Genomic DNA, 22,854 nt, shown 5'->3' on the forward strand with positions numbered 1-22,854 from the left:
CACTATTTTGCAAGCAAGTTCAGTCAGTTTTGGCTGCAATTGCGTTTAATTGCGTTTAATTGCGTTTAATTGTTCAGTTTTTTCCGCGCGGGTGCAATGCGTTTTGATGCGTTTTTCACGCGCGTGATAAAAAATGTAATGTTTACAAACAACATCTCTTAGCAACCATCAGTGAAAAACGCATCGCACCCGCACAAAACGCAGAGTATAGAACATGCTGCGATTTTTACGCAATGCAGAACTGATGCGTGAAAAACAACGCTCATGTACACAGACCCATTGAAATGAATGGGTCAGGATTCAGTGCGGGTGCTATGCGTTCATGTCACGCATTGCAACCGCGCGGAAAACTCGCTCGTGTGAAAGGGGCCTAAATCACCAACCATTTCTACATATAAAAATATATTAACAAAAAAAATAAAAAATAAACATAACAGGTATCACTGCAACCGAAAAATGTCTCAACTATTAAAATATAAAAATATTTTTCCTGCACAGTATACACTGTAATGGTGAAAAATTCATCATTTTTGGTCACCTTATTCTCCCAAAAAATGGAATAACAGTGATCAGAAAGTTGTATGCACCCCAAAAATGGTACCAATAAGAATACAGTTCGTCTCGCAAAAACAAGCCCTCATGCAGCTCTGTAGTTGGAAATTAAAAAAGTTATGGCTGTCAGAAAATGATGATGTAAAAAAAAAAAAGACATTAAAAAAAAAGAAAGGTTTTTATATTTGTAAAGGTAGTAAAATAAAAAAAGCTATACAAATTTGGTATCGCTGTAATCGCATTGAGCTGCAGAATAAGGATGTCATGTCATTTTTAGCGTGCAGTGCTAACGCCACTTATATTAAAACTTAAACTTTTAAGAATTGTGTTTGTTTTTTTCAATTTAACCCCACAAAGAATATTTTTAGCGTTTTCCAATTCCAGACACGGTAAATTAAATGGTGCCATTAAAAAATACAAGAGTTATGGCAATTGGAATGTGGGGAGGAAAAAAATAAAATGAAAAAAAAAAAAGGAGTTAAAAGAGAAATGCAGAAGTCAGAACATAATGTAGTAGAATGTGAACCTCTTCAGTCACATGCACGTATCTTGTAAAAATGTTTTTTACGTGACAAATGTGCACATACGTGTTGATAATGGAATCTACAAAAGTGAGTTTGCATCTGTGCTTCCAGCAGTGCCATGTATTATATAATGTTGGATGTCTGTTATACTTTATGATGGGAAAATCTGAGTGTTTACAAATGGGCTGAACTCAATAGCAGCAACACATATGGGTTTGATAACACAATAACAATAGTAACCGTACACTTTATCAGCCGATTCTATGGCTGGATCCAAAAATGTGGCTCGGGTTAAAGTCTACAAAGGTAATTAAGACTTCCATGCTGTGATTTTTTTAATTTTTTTAGATAGCACAAGTTTTTTTATTTTCTTTTTATCAACAATACATACTTGACCTCCATCCCCGATGCAGTTTTTGGGACTGGATACATAACAATGGAATGAGATTTGTAGAGATCCTTGTTGTGGCAGTGCTACAGAAGACATCTGGGAAGCTGTCATAGACAAGTAATAAGCATACTCCATATCTGGAGTAAGGACCTTCAGATGTAGGTTTGATACCACGGAGAGACCAAAACTCAAGTGCGCATCTCTTTAAAATGTTCAGCTTTAGCAAAAAGGATGAAATTCAATACAGTTCAATAGAGTATAGTACAATAGTCACTGTAGTGCAATTATACAAAAGTGGTTTGCCTAAATCAGGCCTGCTTTAACCTTAAGGCAAATGGTGCAATGGTATTGCAGCCACCAATGCAGTGAGCCGATGAGGAGACGGAGCAGAGAATGGGAGTGATATTGGCTCTGGCGTCACAGTCAATCATGGCGATTACCCTCACACTGTTGCTCCCTAGGGCCATGTAGTGAAAGGCTGGTGCACCCTTTCTTCCCTTGGGGCATGCCCTGGTTCTGAGGCTGCCTGATGATAGCTGGGGTGCCCTGATGATAGCTGGGGTGCCCTGATGGTAGCTGGGGTGCCCTACATGTGCCAGTAGTAGAAGACTAAACGTCTCTCTTTACTTGAGTGCCAAATGTACACAGTACATGTCTCGGATAGAAGTGTATGGATTTATACAAGGATGAAAGTGTTGACCATCTTTTCTCTCTATCTTGCCAAAGCCTCTCGCAGTTGAATTTATGGCAGGCAACAGAACCTTAGTATGCCTGCCAATTGTCTCGGACCTGAAGGGACAGTCCATCAGGCCTGGGAGGGATGTGGCATTTCCCAATTTCAACTGTATCTGAATTCTCAGGAAACAGATACAGTTGAATACAATGGTGAAGCAGTGAGCCATCAACTCCTTGCTCCATCTATCACTGGCATGTGTGATTCTTCTTCTGGTCACTCAGTAGTCTGGCAGAGTCTCCTCCTCTAAGCACTGTTCCCTAACTGCAGAACACTAGGGCCTCTGACTGCTCTCCTTATATACAGTTTCTGGCTGAACTAGAACCTTCTAGTGGGAGGGGTGGAGAAACTCAGCACAAACCGATACAATGTTACAATTCCTGAGAAAATGTATAGTGGCTCTCCCGTTTTGGCTTCTGGATCTAGGTGCACCATTATCAGACTGCCCCAGAAATTGTACTGAGAACAGATATTTATTATATCCAAATACTTATAAACATATCAATATGAGCAAAAGTATCCAAACGTAATAGATGATGTATAAAGATATAAAAAAAATATGGCTAAAAACTAATAAACAATACACAGAAGATAATACTGTGTTTTTCTGTCTGGCTCAGTGAAGGCAGTAAATTCCTGCAGATATGTGAGTCTGTAATGAGGAAGACAGGAAAACATGTTATCAACTATATACACTGTTACTGAATCCAAAGGGACGGAAGCTCTATGTACTCCTGTTGTATCTATTTCATCCAGTAAACATATACATCCAGAATAAAAAATGTCCTTTTTATAAAGAAAAAATCAATGTTCAATAATTGTAAATACCGCATAACAATGTAAATTCTTTATGATTCCATTTCACTCTCTAATTGATGACCATGATTGTATACAATAAAAATTGATTTGATCCAAATATTATATGCAGATAGATTTATCAGTCGACACTCCTATTAGATAGTTGTGGTCTTCATAATGCAAGTGGTAGTATGACTAATCTGGTTTCATTTATGGATCAATGTACATAATTGTTAGCAGAAAAAGAAAGTCCGATTTCATTCATGGATCAATGTACATGATAGTATCAGCAAGTAGCTTGATCTGGATATACCTGATCAGTTTTCATAATTCATACTGTATACATATTATGTTCCTTATTCAATATAGTGTTGATCACGAATATTCAAATTGCGAATTTTTATTGCGAATATAGGTACTTCGAAAATTCGTGAATATTTAGAATATAGTGATATATATTCGTCATTTAGAATATTCGAGTTTATTGCAAATTTTCGTAATGCGAATTTTTATCGTGAATTTTTCAATTGCCGAGCAAAAACATGATTCCTCCCTGCTTTTTGCTTCTGGGCCAATGAGTCATAGCACTATATCGAATATATTAGTTTTTTCGAATATTCGTAATATTCTAAAACAAGTATATATAGCAATATAGCGAATATTCGAAAAAAAACGAATATAGAGCAATTTAGCTGATATAATGCTATAATCTTCTTTGTCTAATAGTTGTAATTTTTTCTCATCTGAAGTTCAGATTGGAAAAAAATTAAAACTATTGAAAAAAAAAATGATAGCATTATATTAGCTAAATTGGTCTATATTAGTGTTTTTTTTCGAATATTCGCTATATTGCTATATATTCTTGTTTTAGAATATTACGAATATTCAAAAAAACAAATATATTCGATATAGTGCTATGACTCATTGGCCCAGAAGCAAGAAGCAGGGAGGAATCATGTTTTTGCTCGGCAATTGAAAAATTCACGATAAAAATTCTCATTGTGAAAATTCGCATATTACGCGATCATTAGCTTGTTGATTTTTCGAGTAAAAAAATCGTAGAATCTGATGAATATTCGAATTCGCAAATATTCAGCGAATATTCTACAAAATATTCACGAAATATCGCGAATTCGAATATGACCCCTGCCGCTCATCACTAATTCAATATAGATGATGATATATTTAACAACTTACCGTATTTTTCCCCCTATAAGACGCACCGGCCCATAAGACGCACCTAGGTTTTTGAGGAGGAAAATAAGAAAAAAAATATTTTGAACCAAAAGGTGCGCTTTTGAACTAATTGTGGTCTGTGGGTGACGCACTGTTATAGAGGATCTGTGGATGACGCACTGTTATGGGGGATCTGTGGGTGACGCACTGTTATGGGGGATCTGTGGGTGACGCACTGTTATGGGGGATCTGTGGGTGACGCACTGTTATGGGGGATCTGTGGGTGACGCACTGTTATGGGGGATCTGTGGGTGACGCACTGTTATGGGGGATCTGTGGGTGACGCACTGTTATGGGGGATCTGTGGGTGACGCACTGTTATGGGGGATCTGTGGGTGACACTTATAGGGGATCCTCTCTGGATGGCACTGTTATGAGGATCTGTGTATGACAGTTATGGGGGGGGATCTGTGGATGACACATATATAGCGTCTTATGCTATGTGTCATCCACAGATCCCCTCCATAAGTGTGGGGGTCGCATTTGCTTTTATAATGGGGGTGGGGGTCGCATCTGCATTTATAATGACAGCGGGACCCGTGCAGTGACTGTATTCTACTACACGGGCCCCGCTTACTGTATAATCATATCCCTAATAGTTAATTGTTGTATGCATGTAAAAGCATAATGAGCGTTAATGAGCGCTGTGTATTACTTACAATTAGAAGCGCTCGCCGTTCGGAGCAGAGAGGAGGGAGGAGGCAGGCCGGGAGGACAGGGCGCTGGCAGTGTGAGTCATCCGTCATGCGCCCACGCCGACTGCTTCATTAATAAAGTGGGCGGCGCAGGCGCGTGACGTATGACTCACACTGCCAGCGCCCGTCCTCCCGGCCTGCCTCCTCCCTCCTCTCTGCTCCGAACGGCGAGCGCTTCTAATTGTAAGTAATACACAGCGCTCATCATTATCGCTCATTATGCTTTTACACGCACACAACAATTAACTATTAGGGATATGATTATACAGTAAGCGGGGCCCGTGTAGTAGAATACAGTCACTGCACGGGTCCCGCTGTCATTATAAATGCAGATGCCGCCCCCAGCCCCTCCTCCCTCACAGCTGATACACCCGCCGCGCAGCATTGCGGCAGGTGTATCATTGAAAACTAGGCAAAATCGGCTACATTCGCCGTATAAGACGCACTGCTATTTCCCCCCCACTTTTGGGGGGAAAAAAGTGCGTCTTATACGGCGAAAAATACGGTAATTGGTTGTTACCGCTATACCTTGTGCATTATATACCGTTCTTTGGTGTAAAAGATAAAATGTTATTACATTGTTGGTTTCTCCAACAGTGGATCTTTTGCTTTAGTGGTATTCAACTTTTAGGCTGGACCTCCTAACTCCCCACATGGCAGCCAGTGCGCTACCTTGTGATCGGACTATCTGTTTGATCTCCGATGCAGCGCGCTGTTACTTAGTATGCTTTGGATCTTTAGTATTGTTTGGTACTACAGTAATCCAGAGAGACCCCCGGCATAACTGTTGGTACTACAGTAATCCAGAGAGACCCCCGGCATAACCTCTATTTGCTACTTGATACAGTAGTGCAACCTTGTAAAGATCCGAAGCATACTAAGTAACAGCGCGCTGCATCGGAGATCAAACAGATAGTCCGATCACGTGGGACGCCGAACAAGGGAGCGCACTGGCTGCGATACGGGGAGTCAGGAGGTCCAGCCTAAGGCCCCTTTCACACGGGCGAGTTTTCCACGTGGGTGCAATGCGTGAGTTGAACGCATTGCACCCGCACTGAATCCGGACCTATTCATTGCTATGGGACTGTGCACATGAGCGGTGATTTTCAATCATCACTTATGTGTTGCGTGAAAATCGCAGCAAGCTCTATTTTGTGCGTTTTTCACGCAACACAGGCCCCGTAGAAGTAAATGGGGCGATTTTCACGCACGGTTGCTAGGAGACAATCGGATGGGGACCCGATCTTTATTATTTTCCCTTATAACATGGTTGAAAGGGAAAATAATAGCATTCTGAATACAGAATGCATAGTACAATAGGGGGGGGTTAAAAAAAAAAAAATTAATCCACTTGTTTGCGCAGCCGGCTTCTCTTCTGTCTTCTTCTGTGAGGAATAGGACCTTTGATGACGTCACTATGTTCATCACATGGTCCGTCACATGAGCCATCACCACATGATCCATCACATGATCCATCCAGCCCTATTGTACTATGCATTCTGTATTCAGAATGCTATTATTTTCCTGTATAACCATGTTATACGGGAAAATAATACAATCTACACAACCTTGAACCCAAACCTGAACTTCTGTGAAGAAGTTCAGGTCTGGGGACCACATTAAATTTTTTATCACGCGTGTGCAAAATGCATTTCACCCGCGCGATAAAAACTGAACAACGGAATGCAATCGCAGTCAAAACTGACTGCAATTGCGTACCTACTCGCGCGCGTTTGCCGCAACGCATCCGGACCTTATCCGGACACGCTCATGTGAAAGAGGCTTAAGAGTTAAATACCGCTAAAGCAAAAGACCCACTCTGGAGAAACCAACAATGTGGTACCATTTTATATTTTACAACAAAGAACGGTATATAATGCATAAGGTATAGCGGTAACAACCGATTAAGTTGATATACAGTACAGACCAAAAGTTTGGACACACCTTCTCATTCAAAGAGTTTTCTTTATTTTCATGACTTTGAAAATTGTAGATTCACACTGAAGGCATCAAAACTATGAATTAACACATGTGGAATTATATACATAACAAAAAAGTGGGAAACAACTGAAAATATGTCATATTCTAGGTTCTTCAAAGTAGCCACCTTTTGCTTTGATTACTGCTTTGCACACTCTTGTCATTCTCTTGATGAGCGTCAAGAGGTAGTCACCTGAAATGGTCTCCCAACAGTCTTGAAGGAGTTCCCAGAGATGCTTAGCACTTGTTGACCGTTTTGCCTTCACTCTGCGGTCCGGCTCACCCCAAACCATCTCGATTGGGTTCAGGTCCGGTGACTGTGGAGGCCAGGTCATCTGGCGCAGACCCCCATTACTCTCCTTCATGGTCAAATAGCCCTTACTTTTAAAGTTTTCCCAATTTTTCGGCTGACTGACTGACCTTCATTTCTTAAAGTAATGGTGGCCACTCGTTTTTCTTTACTTAGCTGCTTTTTTCTTGCCATAATACAAATTCTAACAGTCTATTCAGTAGGACTATCAGCTGTGTATCCACCTGACTTCTCCACAACGCAACTGATGGTCCCAACCCCATTTATAAGGCAAGAAATCCCACTTATTAAACCTGACAGGGCACACCTGTGAAGTGAAAACCATTTCAGGTGACTACCGCTTGAAGCTCAAGTGAATGCCAAGAGTGTGCAAAGCAGTAATCAAAGCAAAAGGTGGCTACTTTGAAGAACCTAGAATATTACATTTTCAGTTGTTTCACACCTTTTTTGTTATGTATATAATTCCATATGTGTTAATTCATAGTTTTGATGCCTTCAGTGTGAATCTACTATTTTCATAGTCATGAAAATAAAGAAAACTCTTTGAATGAGAAGGTGTGTCCAAACTTTTGGTCTGTACTGTATATATATCATCATCTATATTGAATAAGGAACATAATATGTATACAGCATGAATTATGAAAACTGATCAGGTATATCCAGATCAAGCTACTTGCTGATACTATCATGTACATTGATTCATGAATAAAATCGGACTTTCTTTTTCTGCTAACAAATATGTACATTGATCTATGAATGAAACCAGATTAGTCATACTGTAAACAGAATTTTACTTAAATGTGGCAATAAACACAACGACAAATGCCGAGAATATATAATCACTTTACATAAACCCAAAACGAAGGCTGAGGCCCTTGTGTTGCACAACACGGCGCCCTCCGATGGATGCAGGAGGAAAGAGCAGTAATTTACCTGCTGGCGGGCACAATTAAACTGCCACACCTTACCTGTTATTACCCTAAAAACAAGAATCACTGTATGGATGTGTGGTACGGGCTAGCCTGCAGTGCAGAACAACAGCTTACAATCTTACACAGGTCTACAGTATTCCCCCTCCCATAACTGGTCCTGTAGCACGTGCCTGAGTATTCCTTCTGAGCAAGAAAATGCCAGCCTGGCTTGAGTTTGTGGGAATTTTATCAGCTCCCATTGTGAAATGTCGCTTTAAGTTATGAAGATCTTGAAATGAACAGGGGTAACACTTGTGGCCTGACACAAACAGAAACCCTAACTATTAGAAAAGAGAAGTGGCGCACTGGGCTGGTACTGACACAGGAGGTGCTCTCAGTAAAAAGGATATCACCCTTCCTTTAAATAGAAAATCAAATAATAAAAAGATACTGGGCACTCTTTAACTAATGGAACCTAATAGTTTAATAAAATACATCATATACACTTTAATACATTAAGCATAAAAATACGTGTAATAACGAAAAAAAAAAAAATACTTAACAGTAAAAATAGATTCCTCAACCTATTGGTACCAATTTAGGTCTATATAATTAAAATAAAATAGCCTCTGGGTGTTCGGGGTATAAATAAATCCTTGAAATATGTGTCCTTTAGGGAGAAAGATTTTGTGTAACAATTCCGCAAGAACAAGTTATTTCAATCGAATGTTGGTGCAGTGATTGTATAGAGCGGCGTCCCGCTGTTACTCACTGTTTCGCTACAACATTAAGCTCCGCTGTTGTGGAAGTCCTTTGGTTCAGGGATTTCTCCGGCAGTCCGCGGTTCCCCGGCTGTCTCTCCGGCGTCGCTCCGTAGGTGAAAGAGCCGGCGCTTGGACAATTATCACAGCCTCCTTTTCTCGCCGCTACACTCGTTGTACTGGTGAGCGTGCTCAGCTCTTGCAGTCCGCTCCCAGAGAGTGCGCGTCAAGTCTGTTGTTGCGACAGCAAAGGTTCCAATAGCAGCGGTATTAGTACAAGGCATCCAAGTGTAACGGGGGTCCTGGCACCAAACGCGTTTCGGGGTCTATTGTTACCCCTTCCTCAGTGGTAATGCCTCCCCCTTCTGAATCTCCTTATAAAGTCTTTACTGATTAGGTGACAGTCATCAGCTGGATGGGTTGGTTTCTTTTTTCAAAACCTGGTATGGCCCCGAAAAACACCTATTTGTCAAGAGTATATTTGTATTCGCCGTCAGTCCTTTATTCACATATACACTCTTATATTAACCTTTATGGCATACTTGCTATGCTACTTGCTGACTAGAAGATGTTTGATTAGCGTAGAACAAACTCCCAAATCTACGCAAGTCTATTACACCCTGTTAGGCTTTGTATGGTATTTTCTTTTTACCGCAATCTAATCTGCGGTATTCATGCGGTTTTGGAAAGGATTAAGGTTATCCCCCCTAACCGTGTAATTGTGAATTTCCACCCGAACTTTCTTTATACCAAATGAATTCCATATACATATACATCAAAAATATTATAAAATATTTGTATAGAAATAAAAAACTTTTTTTTTTAAATTGATAAAAATGAAAAATAAAAAAGACAAGGACAATTGTGTCTTTCTAGATACACTATTTTTATTAAACTTCATTACATCCTTGAGATGTCAATTTTTGTTTATTTTTGTTGTGAGTTTTCTCAAATATTATCCACTTGAGCTTTTCTTTACATCTGTTAACTTGGTGTATTATATAGTTTTTTATGGAGGTAGGGGCAGATTGTTATTTCTGTTGTTAAACGTATATGTGTTGTTATTAGCATAGTCAAATTTTCATATAGGAAGGGCGAAATTGTGGATCCACAGAGCGCATACGAGATGTGTCGGATAGTGAGACCGAATGACCGGTGGAGGTCCGCCGCGGAGGACCGGACCCCCCCAGAAGTGAAATCACTGGGAAGGATCCCGACCCCCGCCGCGGGCCCCCCCCCTTCTCATAAGAATCCGAATAATTCGAATTCTGAGTTCAGTCCTCCCGGCACAAGAGTGTTTAACTCATATATTCTCTGTGTCTCCACCCTGGACATCCTACAAATATGATCCCCTCCCCTCCATTCTTTAGTCACCTTATCTATTGCAGCATATTTCATTCCTGATGGATCTTGGTTGTGTGTCGTTTTAAAGTGTTTGGACAATACATGTGTTTCCAATCCTTTTTTGATGTTAGCCACATGTTCAGATATACGTTTTTTCAAAGTCCTTTTTGTCCTACCGACATATTGTTTCCTACAGGGACATTCTATAATGTAAATTACACTTTCGGAGCTGCAGGTTAAAAAATCCTTTATAACATGTTTATGTTGATTGACAGAGGAAATTATTTCTCCTGTTTTGCGGGGGAATGTTGTTAATTTGCAGTTATTACATTGCCCACACCTATAGAATCCCTCCATATGAATCCAATTTTGTATGGAGGGTTCCGTTCTTTTAACTTTTTTTATGGTTGGTGCTACCAAATTGGCCAAGTTGGGGGCTTTAGTGAATGTAATACATGGTTTTGATGGAATCAAGGCGCCTATAGTTTTTTCTTTCTTTAATATATGCCAATGTTTGCGTATGATTCCTTGGATTTTTCTATATTCATTATTAAACGGTAACAAAATCCTAATTTGTTCAATTTACTCCTTCTTTATTTTCCATTTTTTTTAGTCTCAAAAAAATCTTTCCTTTGCATTCCTCTTACTTTGTCTAGGGATCTTTTAATTAATGTCTCTGGATATTCTTTTTCTTTAAACGCTTCTACCATCACTGCTGCTTCCTTTTCGAATTGTTCTTCCATAGTGCAATTACGTTTGATTCGTTGAAATTGTCCCTGTGGGATATTCATCAACCAATTTGGAAGATGACAGCTGCTATAAAGGATGTAACTGTTCCTAGTGGCAGGTTTAATTAATGTACAATTTTTAATACAACTGTTTTCTACATATATTTTTAAATCTAAAAATTCTAAAATTTCTTGACTAATAGTATGAGTGAATTTGAGGTTAAAATCGTTCACATTAATATTGGTTAAAAAATCTTCCAAACTACTTTTGCCCGATTTCCAAATAAAAAACACGTCGTCTATGTATCTTTTCCAGAGCACCAGGTCCGTCCCCAGTCGGGGGGCTATAACCAACTCTTCCCAAAATGCCATAAAAAGATTGGCATAACTGGGGGCGAACCTGGTGCCCATCGCCGTGCCCTGGGTCTGTAGATAAAAGTTGCCTTCATAGTAAAAATAATTATGTGTTAATATAAAATCAATCCCTCTTATTAAAAACTCGATTTGTTCTTCTTTAAGGACTACCTTCTTTTTTTAAAAGATCGCTCACTGCCTCCTTGCCTTGTTTGTGTTTAATGATCGTAGTACAACGAGTGCACATCCAGGGATCCCATCCACCAACCTTCTTGAAATGGCATATTTTCTACAGTTTTAATTATTTCTGTGAGATCCTTGGTATAGGAGGGAATTTTCTTGACTTTTGATTGTAGATGTGTGTCAATATACTGGGACAGATTACATGTTAATGAGTCTATCCCTGACACTATTGGGCGACCTGGGGGATTTTTCATATCCTTATGGATCTTTGGTATACAATAAAAAATAGGGATTCTCGGGTGTTTATTTAAAATAAAATTGTATTCTTCATCTTTTAGAATGCCCTTCATTTTGCCTTCTTCACACAGGTTAACGAGTTCCTCAAAAAATTCACTTGTGGGGTCTTTCATAAGTTTTTGATAGGTATTGATATCTGATAATTGCCTGAGACATTCAGAGTTATAGTTTTCAGCACTTTGTATGACTATAGACCCTCCTTTGTCTGCAGGTCGGATGACAATATTATTATCTTTTTGAAATTGTTTTATAATTCCAATTTCGCCTTTCGTCAAGTTCTGGCGTTTGTATCTATTAGTATTTTTTATCTTACGTATATCGTTACCCACATTTTCTCTAAATGTTGCCATTTCTTGGCTAATTTCATTTCTTGGGTATTTTTTGGAGCCATTTTTTAGATTAGTGTGGGTATATTTCTCGTTTTCTACTCTCGTTTCTTGTTCCCTTCCTATCGGATTTTTGGCAAAGTATTTCTTCAAACACAACCGTCTAATAAATTTCTCGATCCCAATAAAAGTTGTAAATTTGTTTAGTTTCTCGGTTGGTGCGAACTTCAGGCCTTTATTTAGTAGTTGGCTTTGGACTCCTGTTAATGTGGTGGAACTCAAATTTATAATTGCGTCATTATTGATTGTGGTGTCTTTTATCTGTGATAGTGCTCTCTTCCTCCTACTTCTCCTTGTTTTCCCCTTGCTTCCTCGTGATACCTTCTGGTTTGTGCATTGTGATTGTGTGGATTTGGATGGTGTTGGTGTCTCCCTGTTCTTGGTGTTTTGTAATCTTGCTGTGTCCAATGTGCTTGAGGTCTGTCCCTCAAATTGTAATGATGATCTATCGGTGGGTTGTAGTGAGTTTTGTGTGTTTTCCTCAAAGGTGATGGATTTCTCGTACGTGTGCGGTGATGTGGGGGAGTCCGATCTAAAAAAGACTCCCTCTCCTCAAGCATTTCAAATCTATTGTGTACTGGAATAGTGTAGTGAGTATGTTTATTTGCATCTCTATTTATCTTTTCTTTTTCTACTGTGCTCGTGCCTATTTGTATATCATTTTCATTCTCTGTCATTATTTGTTCCACATTATGTTCGTTCCTTTCCTTTCTATCTCTTTTATAAGAAAATAATTTTTTAATTTTTTTGTCCAGGAAACTACACAGAAAATCGCTGAAATCAAACTGATAACAGATAAATTCCCAATAAATGAAGAAACTAATCTATTACAAAATAGAATATGCAATAATATAGATAAAATTGAACGAGAAATAATGGACAAAAAAATTAAAAAATTATTTTCTTATAAAAGAGATAGAAAGGAAAGGAATGAACATAATGTGGAACAAATAATGACAGAGAATGAAAATGATATACAAATAGGCACGAGCACAGTAGAAAAAGAAAAGATAAATAGAGATGCAAATAAACATACTCACTACACTATTCCAGTACACAATAGATTTGAAATGCTTGAGGAGAGGGAGTCTTTTTTAGATCGGACTCCCCCACATCACCGCACACGTACGAGAAATCCATCACCTTTGAGGAAAACACACAAAACTCACTACAACCCACCGATAGATCATCATTACAATTTGAGGGACAGACCTCAAGCACATTGGACACAGCAAGATTACAAAACACCAAGAACAGGGAGACACCAACACCATCCAAATCCACACAATCACAATGCACAAACCAGAAGGTATCACGAGGAAGCAAGGGGAAAACAAGGAGAAGTAGGAGGAAGAGAGCACTATCACAGATAAAAGACACCACAATCAATAATGACGCAATTATAAATTTGAGTTCCACAACATTAACAGGAGTCCAAAGCCAACTACTAAATAAAGGCCTGAAGTTCGCACCAACCGAGAAACTAAACAAATTTACAACTTTTATTGGGATCGAGAAATTTATTAGACGGTTGTGTTTGAAGAAATACTTTGCCAAAAATCCGATAGGAAGGGAACAAGAAACGAGAGTAGAAAACGAGAAATATACCCACACTAATCTAAAAAATGGCTCCAAAAAATACCCAAGAAATGAAATTAGCCAAGAAATGGCAACATTTAGAGAAAATGTGGGTAACGATATACGTAAGATAAAAAATACTAATAGATACAAACGCCAGAACTTGACGAAAGGCGAAATTGGAATTATAAAACAATTTCAAAAAGATAATAATATTGTCATCCGACCTGCAGACAAAGGAGGGTCTATAGTCATACAAAGTGCTGAAAACTATAACTCGAATGTCTCAGGCAATTATCAGATATTAGTACCTATCAAAAACTTATGAAAGATCCCACAAGTGAATTTTTTGAGGAACTTGTTAACCTGTGTGAAGAAGGCAAAATGAAGGGTATTTTAAAAAATGAAGAATACAATTTTATTTTAAATAAGCACCCGAGAATCCCTATTTTTTATTGTATACCAAAAGTCCATAAGGATATGAAAAATCCCCCAGGTCGCCCAATAGTGTCAGGGATAGACTCATTAACATGCAATCTGTCCCAATACATTGATACACATCTACAATCAAAAGTTAAGAAAATTCCCTCCTACACCAAGGATTCTACAGAAATAATTAAAATTATCGAGAATATGTCATTTCAAGAAGGTTGGTGGATGGGATCCCTAGATGTGCACTCGTTGTATACGATCATTAGACACGAACAAGGCAAGGAGGCAGTGAGCGATCTGTTAAAAAAAGAAGGTAGCCTCAAAGAAGAACAAATCGAGTTTTTAATAAGAGGGATTGATTTTATATTAACACACAATTATTTTTATTATGAAGGCAACTTTTATCTACAGACCCAGGGCACGGCGATGGGCACCAGGTTCGCCCCCAGTTATGCCAACCTTTTTATGGCATTTTGGGAAGAGTCAGTTATAGCCCCTCGACTGGGGACGGACCTGGTGCTCTGGAAAAGATACATAGACGACGTGTTTTTTATTTGGAAATCGGGCAAAAGTAGTTTGGAAGATTTTTTAACCAATATTAATGTGAACGATTTTAACCTCAAATTCACTCATACTATTAGTCAAGAAATTTTAGAATTTTTAGATTTAAAAATATATGTAGAAAACAGTTGTATTAAAAATTGTACATTAATTAAACCTGCCACTAGGAACAGTTACATCCTTTATAGCAGCTGTCATCTTCCAAATTGGTTGATGAATATCCCACAGGGACAATTTCAACGAATCAAACGTAATTGCACTATGGAAGAACAATTTGAAAAGGAAGCAGCAGTGATGGTAGAAGCGTTTAAAGAAAAAGAATATCCAGAGACATTAATTAAAAGATCCCTAGACAAAGTAAGAGGAATGCAAAGGAAAGACTTTTTTGAGACTAAAAAAAATGGAAAATAAAGAAGGAAGTAATTGAACAAATTAGGATTTTGTTACCGTTTAATAATGAATATAGAAAAATCCAAGGAATCATACGCAAACATTGGCATATATTAAAGAAAGAAAAAACTATAGGCGCCTTGATTCCATCAAAACCATGTATTACATTCACTAAAGCCCCCAACTTGGCCTAATTTGGTAGCACCAACCTATAAAAAAAGTAAAAGAACGGAACCCTCCATACAAAATTGGATGCATATGGAGGGATTCTATAGGTGTGGGCAATGTAATAATTGCAAATTAACAAGATTCCCTCGCAAAACAGGAGAAATAATTTCCTCTGTCAATCAATATAAACATGTCATAAAGGATTTTTTAACCTGCAGCTCCGAAAGTGTAATTTACATTATAGAATGTCCCTGTGGGAAGCAATATGTCGGTAGGACGAAAAGGACTTTGAAAAAACGTATATCTGAGCATGTGGCTAATATTAAAAAAGGATTGGAAACACATGTATTGTCCAAACATTTTAAAACGACACACAACCAAGATCCATCAGGGATAAAATATGCTGCAATAGATAAGGTGACTAAGGAATGGAGGGGAGGGGATCATATATGCAGGATGTCTAGGGTGGAAACACAGAGAATATACGAGTTAAACACTCTCGTGCCGGGAGGACTGAACTCAGAGTTCGAATTATTCGGATTCTTATGAGATGGGGGGGGGCCCGCGGCGGGGGTCAGGATCCTTCCCAGTGATTTTATTTCTGGGGGGGTCCGGTCCCCCGCGGCGGACCTCCACCGGTCATTCGGTCTCACTATCCGACACATCACGTGTGCGCTCTGTGGATCCACAATACCATCCTTTAAATTTGATTACGTTAATAATAACACATATATGATTAACAACAGAAATAACATCTGCTCCTAACTCCATAAAAAACTATATAATACACCAAGTTAACAGATGTAAAGAAAAGCTCAAGTGGATAATATTTGAGAAAACTCACAACAAAAATAAACAAAAATTTGACATCTCAAGGATGTAATGAAAGTTTAATAAAAATAGTGTATCTAGAAAGACACAATTGTCCTTGTCTTTTTTATTTTTTCATTTTTATCAATTAAAAAAAAAGTTTTTTATTTCTATACAAATATTTTATAATATTTTGATGTATAGTGTATATGGAAGTTCATTTGGTATAAAGAAAGTTCGGGTGGACAATTCACAATTACACGGTTAGGGGGGATAACCTTAATCCTTTCCAACAACCGCATGAATACCGCAGATTAGATTGCGGTAAAAAAGAAAATACCATACAAAAGCCTACAGGGTGTAATAGACTTGCGTAGATTTGGAGTTTGTTCTACGCTAATCAAACATCTTCTAGTCAGCAAGTAGCAATAGCAAGTATGCCATAAAGGTTAATATAAGAGTGTATATGTGAATAAAGGACTGAAGGCGAAGATATATATTATCTTGACAAATAGATGGTTTTTGGGGCCATACCAGGTTTTGAAAAAAGAAACCAACCCACCCAGCTGATGAGTGTCATCTAATCAGTAAAGACTTTATAAGGAGATTCAGAAGGGGGAGGCATTACCACTGAGGAAGGGGTAACAATAGACCCCGAAACGCGTTTGGTGCCAGGACCCCCGCTACATTTGGACATCGAGGACTATTATACCGCCATTATTGGAACCTCTGCTGCTGTAACCACAGTCTTGACGCGCACTCTCTGGGAACGGATTTTAACATCTAAACACGCTCACCAGCACAACGAGTGCAGCGCGAGAAAAGGAGGCTGTGACAACATCTAAGCGCCGGCTCTTTCATCTACGGAGCGACGCTAGAGAAACAGCAGGGGAACCGCGGACTGTCGGCGAAATCCCTGATTCAAAGGACTTTTTTCAACAGGGGAGCTTAACGCAGGAATTTAACAGTGAGTAACAGCGGGACGCCGCTCAATATAATCACTGCATCAATTCTGATTGCGACCACTTGTTCTTGCGGTTTTATATAAAGCCATTCGTCCTAAGGACACATACCTCAAGGAGTGATCTACACCCCAAATACCTAGAGGCCATTCATTTTATTTTACCAACACACATTCTTATTGGTACCAATAGGTGAAGGAACCTATTTTATTATTATATATATTTTTTTTTTTTTTTTCGTTATTACACGTATTTTTATGCTTAATGTATTAAAGTGTATATGATGTATTTTATTAAACTATTAGGTTCCATTAGTTAAAGAGTGCCCAGTATCTTTTTATTATTAGAAACCCTAACTAACTAACTACAGGCCTGGTCTTAGTCTCTAGGCACCAACACTGTGATGAGGTGCGTGCACGATCTTACCGACCCGAGTCTGCTTTGCATCCGCTGGTGACTCTGAACAGAACAAACGTCTCTCTAACAAGCATGCGGTACCGCAGTGTATGTTGCTTTGTTCCTCTGCTCATATCAGCGTTCCTGGCCGCAATCTTCCTTCCTCTAGACAGAATCAGGGTCTTGGACACGATCAGCTTCACTTAACTGCAGCTCTGGTATATGAGGGATGCTCTCACACCTGGATGCCGTCAGATTCTCTGCTCACACAGTTCACCTCCCTCTAAGATGGCTGCTCTGTCTTTTTTCCTCTCCCCAGACTCTCTGTAAAAACCCCACCTCTCTCATGAACATGGAGATATATGTTCAGTCTGTAGCTGTGTTAGGAAACAGCGGCATCTTGTGGCCAAACAGCAGAATGTCAGTCCAGAACATTTAATTTAATCACACAGTGTTCAGACAAGGAGAGCTGTTTCCCCATATCACAATACTACCACTTGCATTATGAAGAGCACAACTATCTAATAGGAGTGTCGACTGATAAATCTATCTGCATATAATATTTTGATCAAATCCATTTTTATTGTATACAATCATGGTCATCAATTAGAGAGTGAAATGGAATCATGAAGAATTTACATTGTTATGCGGTATTTACAATTATTGAACATTGATTTTTTTTCATAAAAAGGACATTTTTTATTCTGGATGTATATGTTTACTGGATGAAATAGATACAACAGGAGTACATAGAGCTTCCGTCCCTTTGGATTCAGTAATAGTGTATATAGTTGATAACATGTTTTCCTGTCTTCCTCATTACAGACTCACATATCTGCAGGAATTTACTGCCTTCACTGAGCCAGACAGAAAAACACAGTATTATCTTGTGTGTATTGTTTATTCGTTTTTAACCATATTTTTTTTATATCTTTATACATCATCTATTATGTTTGGATATTTTTGCTCATATTGATATGTTTCTAAGTATTTGGATATAATAAATGTCTGTTCTCAGTACATTTCCTGGTGATTGAGTGCCTGGTTGGAATGTTACAATTCCTGTCTCTCATAGACTTGCATTAGAGCTTCAGTGATACTCAATGGCAATGAGACTGTCGTTTTTCCAGACAAAAAACTGGTTTTCAGACATAATACCAGGACTAAACCAGGTCAGTATTAGAGATGAGCGAATTTCCGCTTAAAACGCCTGACGCCCCAAGAAGTACATGAGCTTCTTTGGGGCGTCTTGTCACGCGTTCCCGTACATAGACTTCAGCGGGAACGCGCGACAATAGGTGTTCGCTTGTCTCTGTATGCGTGATTGCAAACGCCCGTACAATCGCGCACACAGAGAGCTCCATCGCAAACGCTCAGGTGTGAACCCAGCGTTATGGTAACTGTGGAATTTACCAGCTTCTCATTGTTAGCTAGAAAGTCCCAAAAAGTCTCTCAGTATTTATTAACCATTTCCACAGTGCTGTGCAAATACAGTGCAAATGAGCAGGATACTGTATATATCACAGCAAACATAAAATGCAGTTACACAGTGTTAAACAGTATAAGTCAGTGCAAGTTGACCCTTTAAAGGGAGTCTGTCACCTACCTGACCGGTTTCAAACAGGTGACATTGTTCAGTGGGGCACAAAGACATGACACAGATGTTACCCGTGTATAGTTCTTCAGATGCTTCAAATCGCTTTTTTATCATATGCTAATGAGCCGTCGCAAGTGTCCAGGGGCGGAGAGTTTTCTGAAAGTGCCCAAGTTCCCCTGCCTCACTCAGGTAAATATGATGTCACAGAGCCACAGGGCTGGCCTGAGCTTACTGAGGGGCGGAGTTAGGCGCGAGTGAGGCAGGGGAACTTGGGCACTTTCAGAAAACTCTCCACCCCTGGGCACTTGCGACGGCTCATTAGCATATGATAAAAACGACTTTTTGGGCGATTTGAAGCATCTGAAGAACTAAAACACGGGTAACATCTGTGTCATTTCACCTGTTTGAAACCGGTCAGGTAGGTGACAGACTCCCTTTAAAGTAAAATAAAATGACAAGTTCATGACTTTGCATAGGGGAAATAGGGGGAAGTGTCCACAAATGTCCAGACTTCCAGTACCACTGCTCCAGGGCACTACAACTACTGTGTGCAGACACTAAGGAAGCATCAATACTGTGAAAGATATGACAATTTTCAGGGAGTGTGGAGGCACTGATGAAATTTAGGGACTGGGCCCATTGATTTTAATGTGTTTATTTACACTCGGTCATTGAAAAAAACACGAAGACATCCATTACATTGGTTCAAGAAGTGGACCAAAAGCACTCATTGAAGTCTATGGGTCGGTAAAAACCACCGACACAACATAGATGGCATCATGTTTCACTGACCCTTACTCAAAGATGCGCTGGTAGTTAATTTTTTGGGCTAGCAGTGTGCATGGAATACGGATAACAAGTGGAGGGCAAATAATGGATACACGGACCCAACACGTATCCTTGATGCACATCTTCATGGATGGACTGCTGACAATCTTGTCACAGATGACATCATGGACGCCGATGTGTGAATGACGAATTAGTTGCTTGTTCGTAATTACAGCAAGGGCTCATGCACACGACCGCAGTTTTGGTTCACATCCCATCCGCGTTTTCTGTGGATCGGATGCAGACCCATTCATCTTAATGGGGTCTGTTCCGCGGCCCTGTAACAAAAAACAAAAAACATATCCTATTCTTGTCTGTTTTGCAGACAAGGATAGGACATTTCTGCAGGAGTAAAAAAAATGGTGGCATGCATTCGGCCAGGATCCGTGTTTTGCGGATCCACGATTTGTGTGCCGGAAAACACTTACGGCCGTGTGCATGGGGCCTAATACACAAAAACAGTTCAAGCGTCCAGATCACATTATCATAATGAAAATGTTTATAAGGCTTCATGCACACGAACATATCTGCATTTTTTGTGTATCAGATGTGGACCCATTCATTTCAAAGGAGCCGAAAAAAATGCGGACAGCACACCCGTGAGCTGTCCACATCCGTATATTCGTTCTGTGGCACCGCAAATAAATAAATAAAAATTAGAGCATGTCCTATACTTTTCCATTTTGTGGAGAAAGATAGGACATTTCTACAGGAGTCAAGAATGAATTGACGGCATGCACTTGGCTGGTTTCTGTGCTTTGTGGACCACAAAACGGATACAGTCGTGTGTATGAGGCCTTATAATGAGGACAAGATGGTACACGTTGACAGACAAATCTTTCACGTATGCACAAATTATACCTCGATTGTAGACGAGCCAACAAATATACCTAAAATTAAATCTACCCATATAATAAAAGAAAGTCATTCTATGCACACACTCCATCGATTAAGGCCTCTTTCACACAGGCGTGTGTGCCCCGTAGTCGTGCTGCGGCCCGCAATGCACGAGCACCGTCCGTGTGGCAGCCGCAGCGGATCGCGGACCCATTCACTTGAATGGGTCCGCGATCCGGACGTTCCACAAAAAGATAAGACATGTTCTATCTTTTTGCGGAACGGAAGTATGGGACGAAACCCCACGGAAGCACTCCGTAGTGCTTCCGTAGGGTTCCGTTCCGTGGTTCCGTTCCGCACCATTCCGCATCTCCGGACCCATTGAAGTGAATGGGTCCGTATCCGTGATGCGGAATGCCCACGGAACGGCGCCCGTGTATTGCGGATCTGCAAATGCGGTCCGCAATACGGCAACGGGGCGCACACACCTGCAGGAACATATAAGAACACGCCGAAATTCACATGTATGGCACTGTCTAGTGCAGAGTTATTTCCAGGAGCCCCATAGAAGGGAATTGAGCAGTGGTCACACATACGCACCACTCTGTTCTCATAGGGGACTTAGAGACCTCTGTTTTCATGATCACTTGGGATCCTAGCGGTTGGACCCCTAGCCATCAGAGCGACTTAATCAGTGTGAGGAGGCTTACAGGCCATACATGTTCCTCTGGAATTTTGGGAAGAAGGTATGCAAGAAGGCGCTCTCTATAAGGAGCAAGCCGTCTCTTGGACCGGACGGGCCGGTTGGCCGCCCGGGGCGCTGTCAGAAGGGGGGCGCCGGCAGGGCAATGCAGGAGATGAGCGCTGCGCTTCCATTGTGGAAGCGCTCACTCATCTCCATAGTCATCTGTATCGCCGTCCTCAGGAAGGCGATACAAATGTCTGTGCTGCGGCAGTGGAGGGAGAAGTGTGTCCCCTCCCTTTTCCTCTGGCCGGCAGCCTATCAGAGGCCAGTGCAGGCGGCGCGATGATGTCATCGTGCCGCCTGAGCCAGCGAGGGACACAGGCCGGAAGAGGCCTGCATCACATCGCTGGAGGAGGTAAGTATAAGTTTTTTCTTATATATATATATGTACAAATTACAATACTGGCACATAAGGGAGGCTGATGGCACATAAGAGGGGGCTGCTGGCACATAAGTGGGGTCTGATGGCACATAAAGGGGGGCTACTTGCACATTAGGGGGGCTACTGGCACATAAGGGGGGCTGCTGGCACATAAGGGGGGCTGCTGGCACATAAAGGGGGGCTACTTGCACATAAGGGGGGCTACTGGCACATAAGGGGGGCTACTGGCACTTGATAGGTGGGCTACTGGCACATGATAGGGGGGGCACTCTCGCTACTGGCACATGATGGTGGGGGGGCTCTTATTACTGGCACATAATTGGGGGGCATCTATGGGGGCACATCTTACTGGCACATGATTGGGGGGCATCTATGGGGGCACATCTTACTGGCACATGATTAGGGGCATCTATGGGGGCACATCTTACTGGCACATGATTAGGGGGCATCTATTGGGGCACTTATTACTGGCAGATAATTGGGTGGCACTATAGGGGCATCTACTGAGGCAAAAAAGAAGGGGTATTTTATATGGGGGGCTCTGTATAGGGGCATTTTATACTGGGACACATTATGGTGGGTACTATGGGGAAGGGGGGAGAGGAGCACTATGGGGTCATCTACGGGGGCACTGAGAAGGGGTATTTTATATTGGCACATTATGGGAACATTAGCTCAACTGGGGGCATTACAAGGGGGTATGTTTTGCACATTATAAGGAGAATTATTTCTACTGGGGGGGGGGACATTATGGTGGGCTTTATTACTCACCCATGGTATGACCCCCCTAGTAGCAGCACCAGCCTCTCCCTGCTCTGCTATCCCTCTGCCCCTTCTCCAAATCCTTATTATGAAATCTTTCTCATTAGGATAAAGTACAACATCAGCTCCGCCGAGCCCCCGGCCAAAGTGGTGTCCCAGATCCCCAAGGGCCAAGCCAAGTAATTGTAAGTTTTCATGTGGAGTATATGTTTATGTTATACAC

Source organism: Bufo gargarizans, chromosome 3 (genome assembly GCF_014858855.1).
Source record: "Bufo gargarizans isolate SCDJY-AF-19 chromosome 3, ASM1485885v1, whole genome shotgun sequence".
Classification (NCBI taxonomy): domain Eukaryota; kingdom Metazoa; phylum Chordata; class Amphibia; order Anura; family Bufonidae; genus Bufo; species Bufo gargarizans.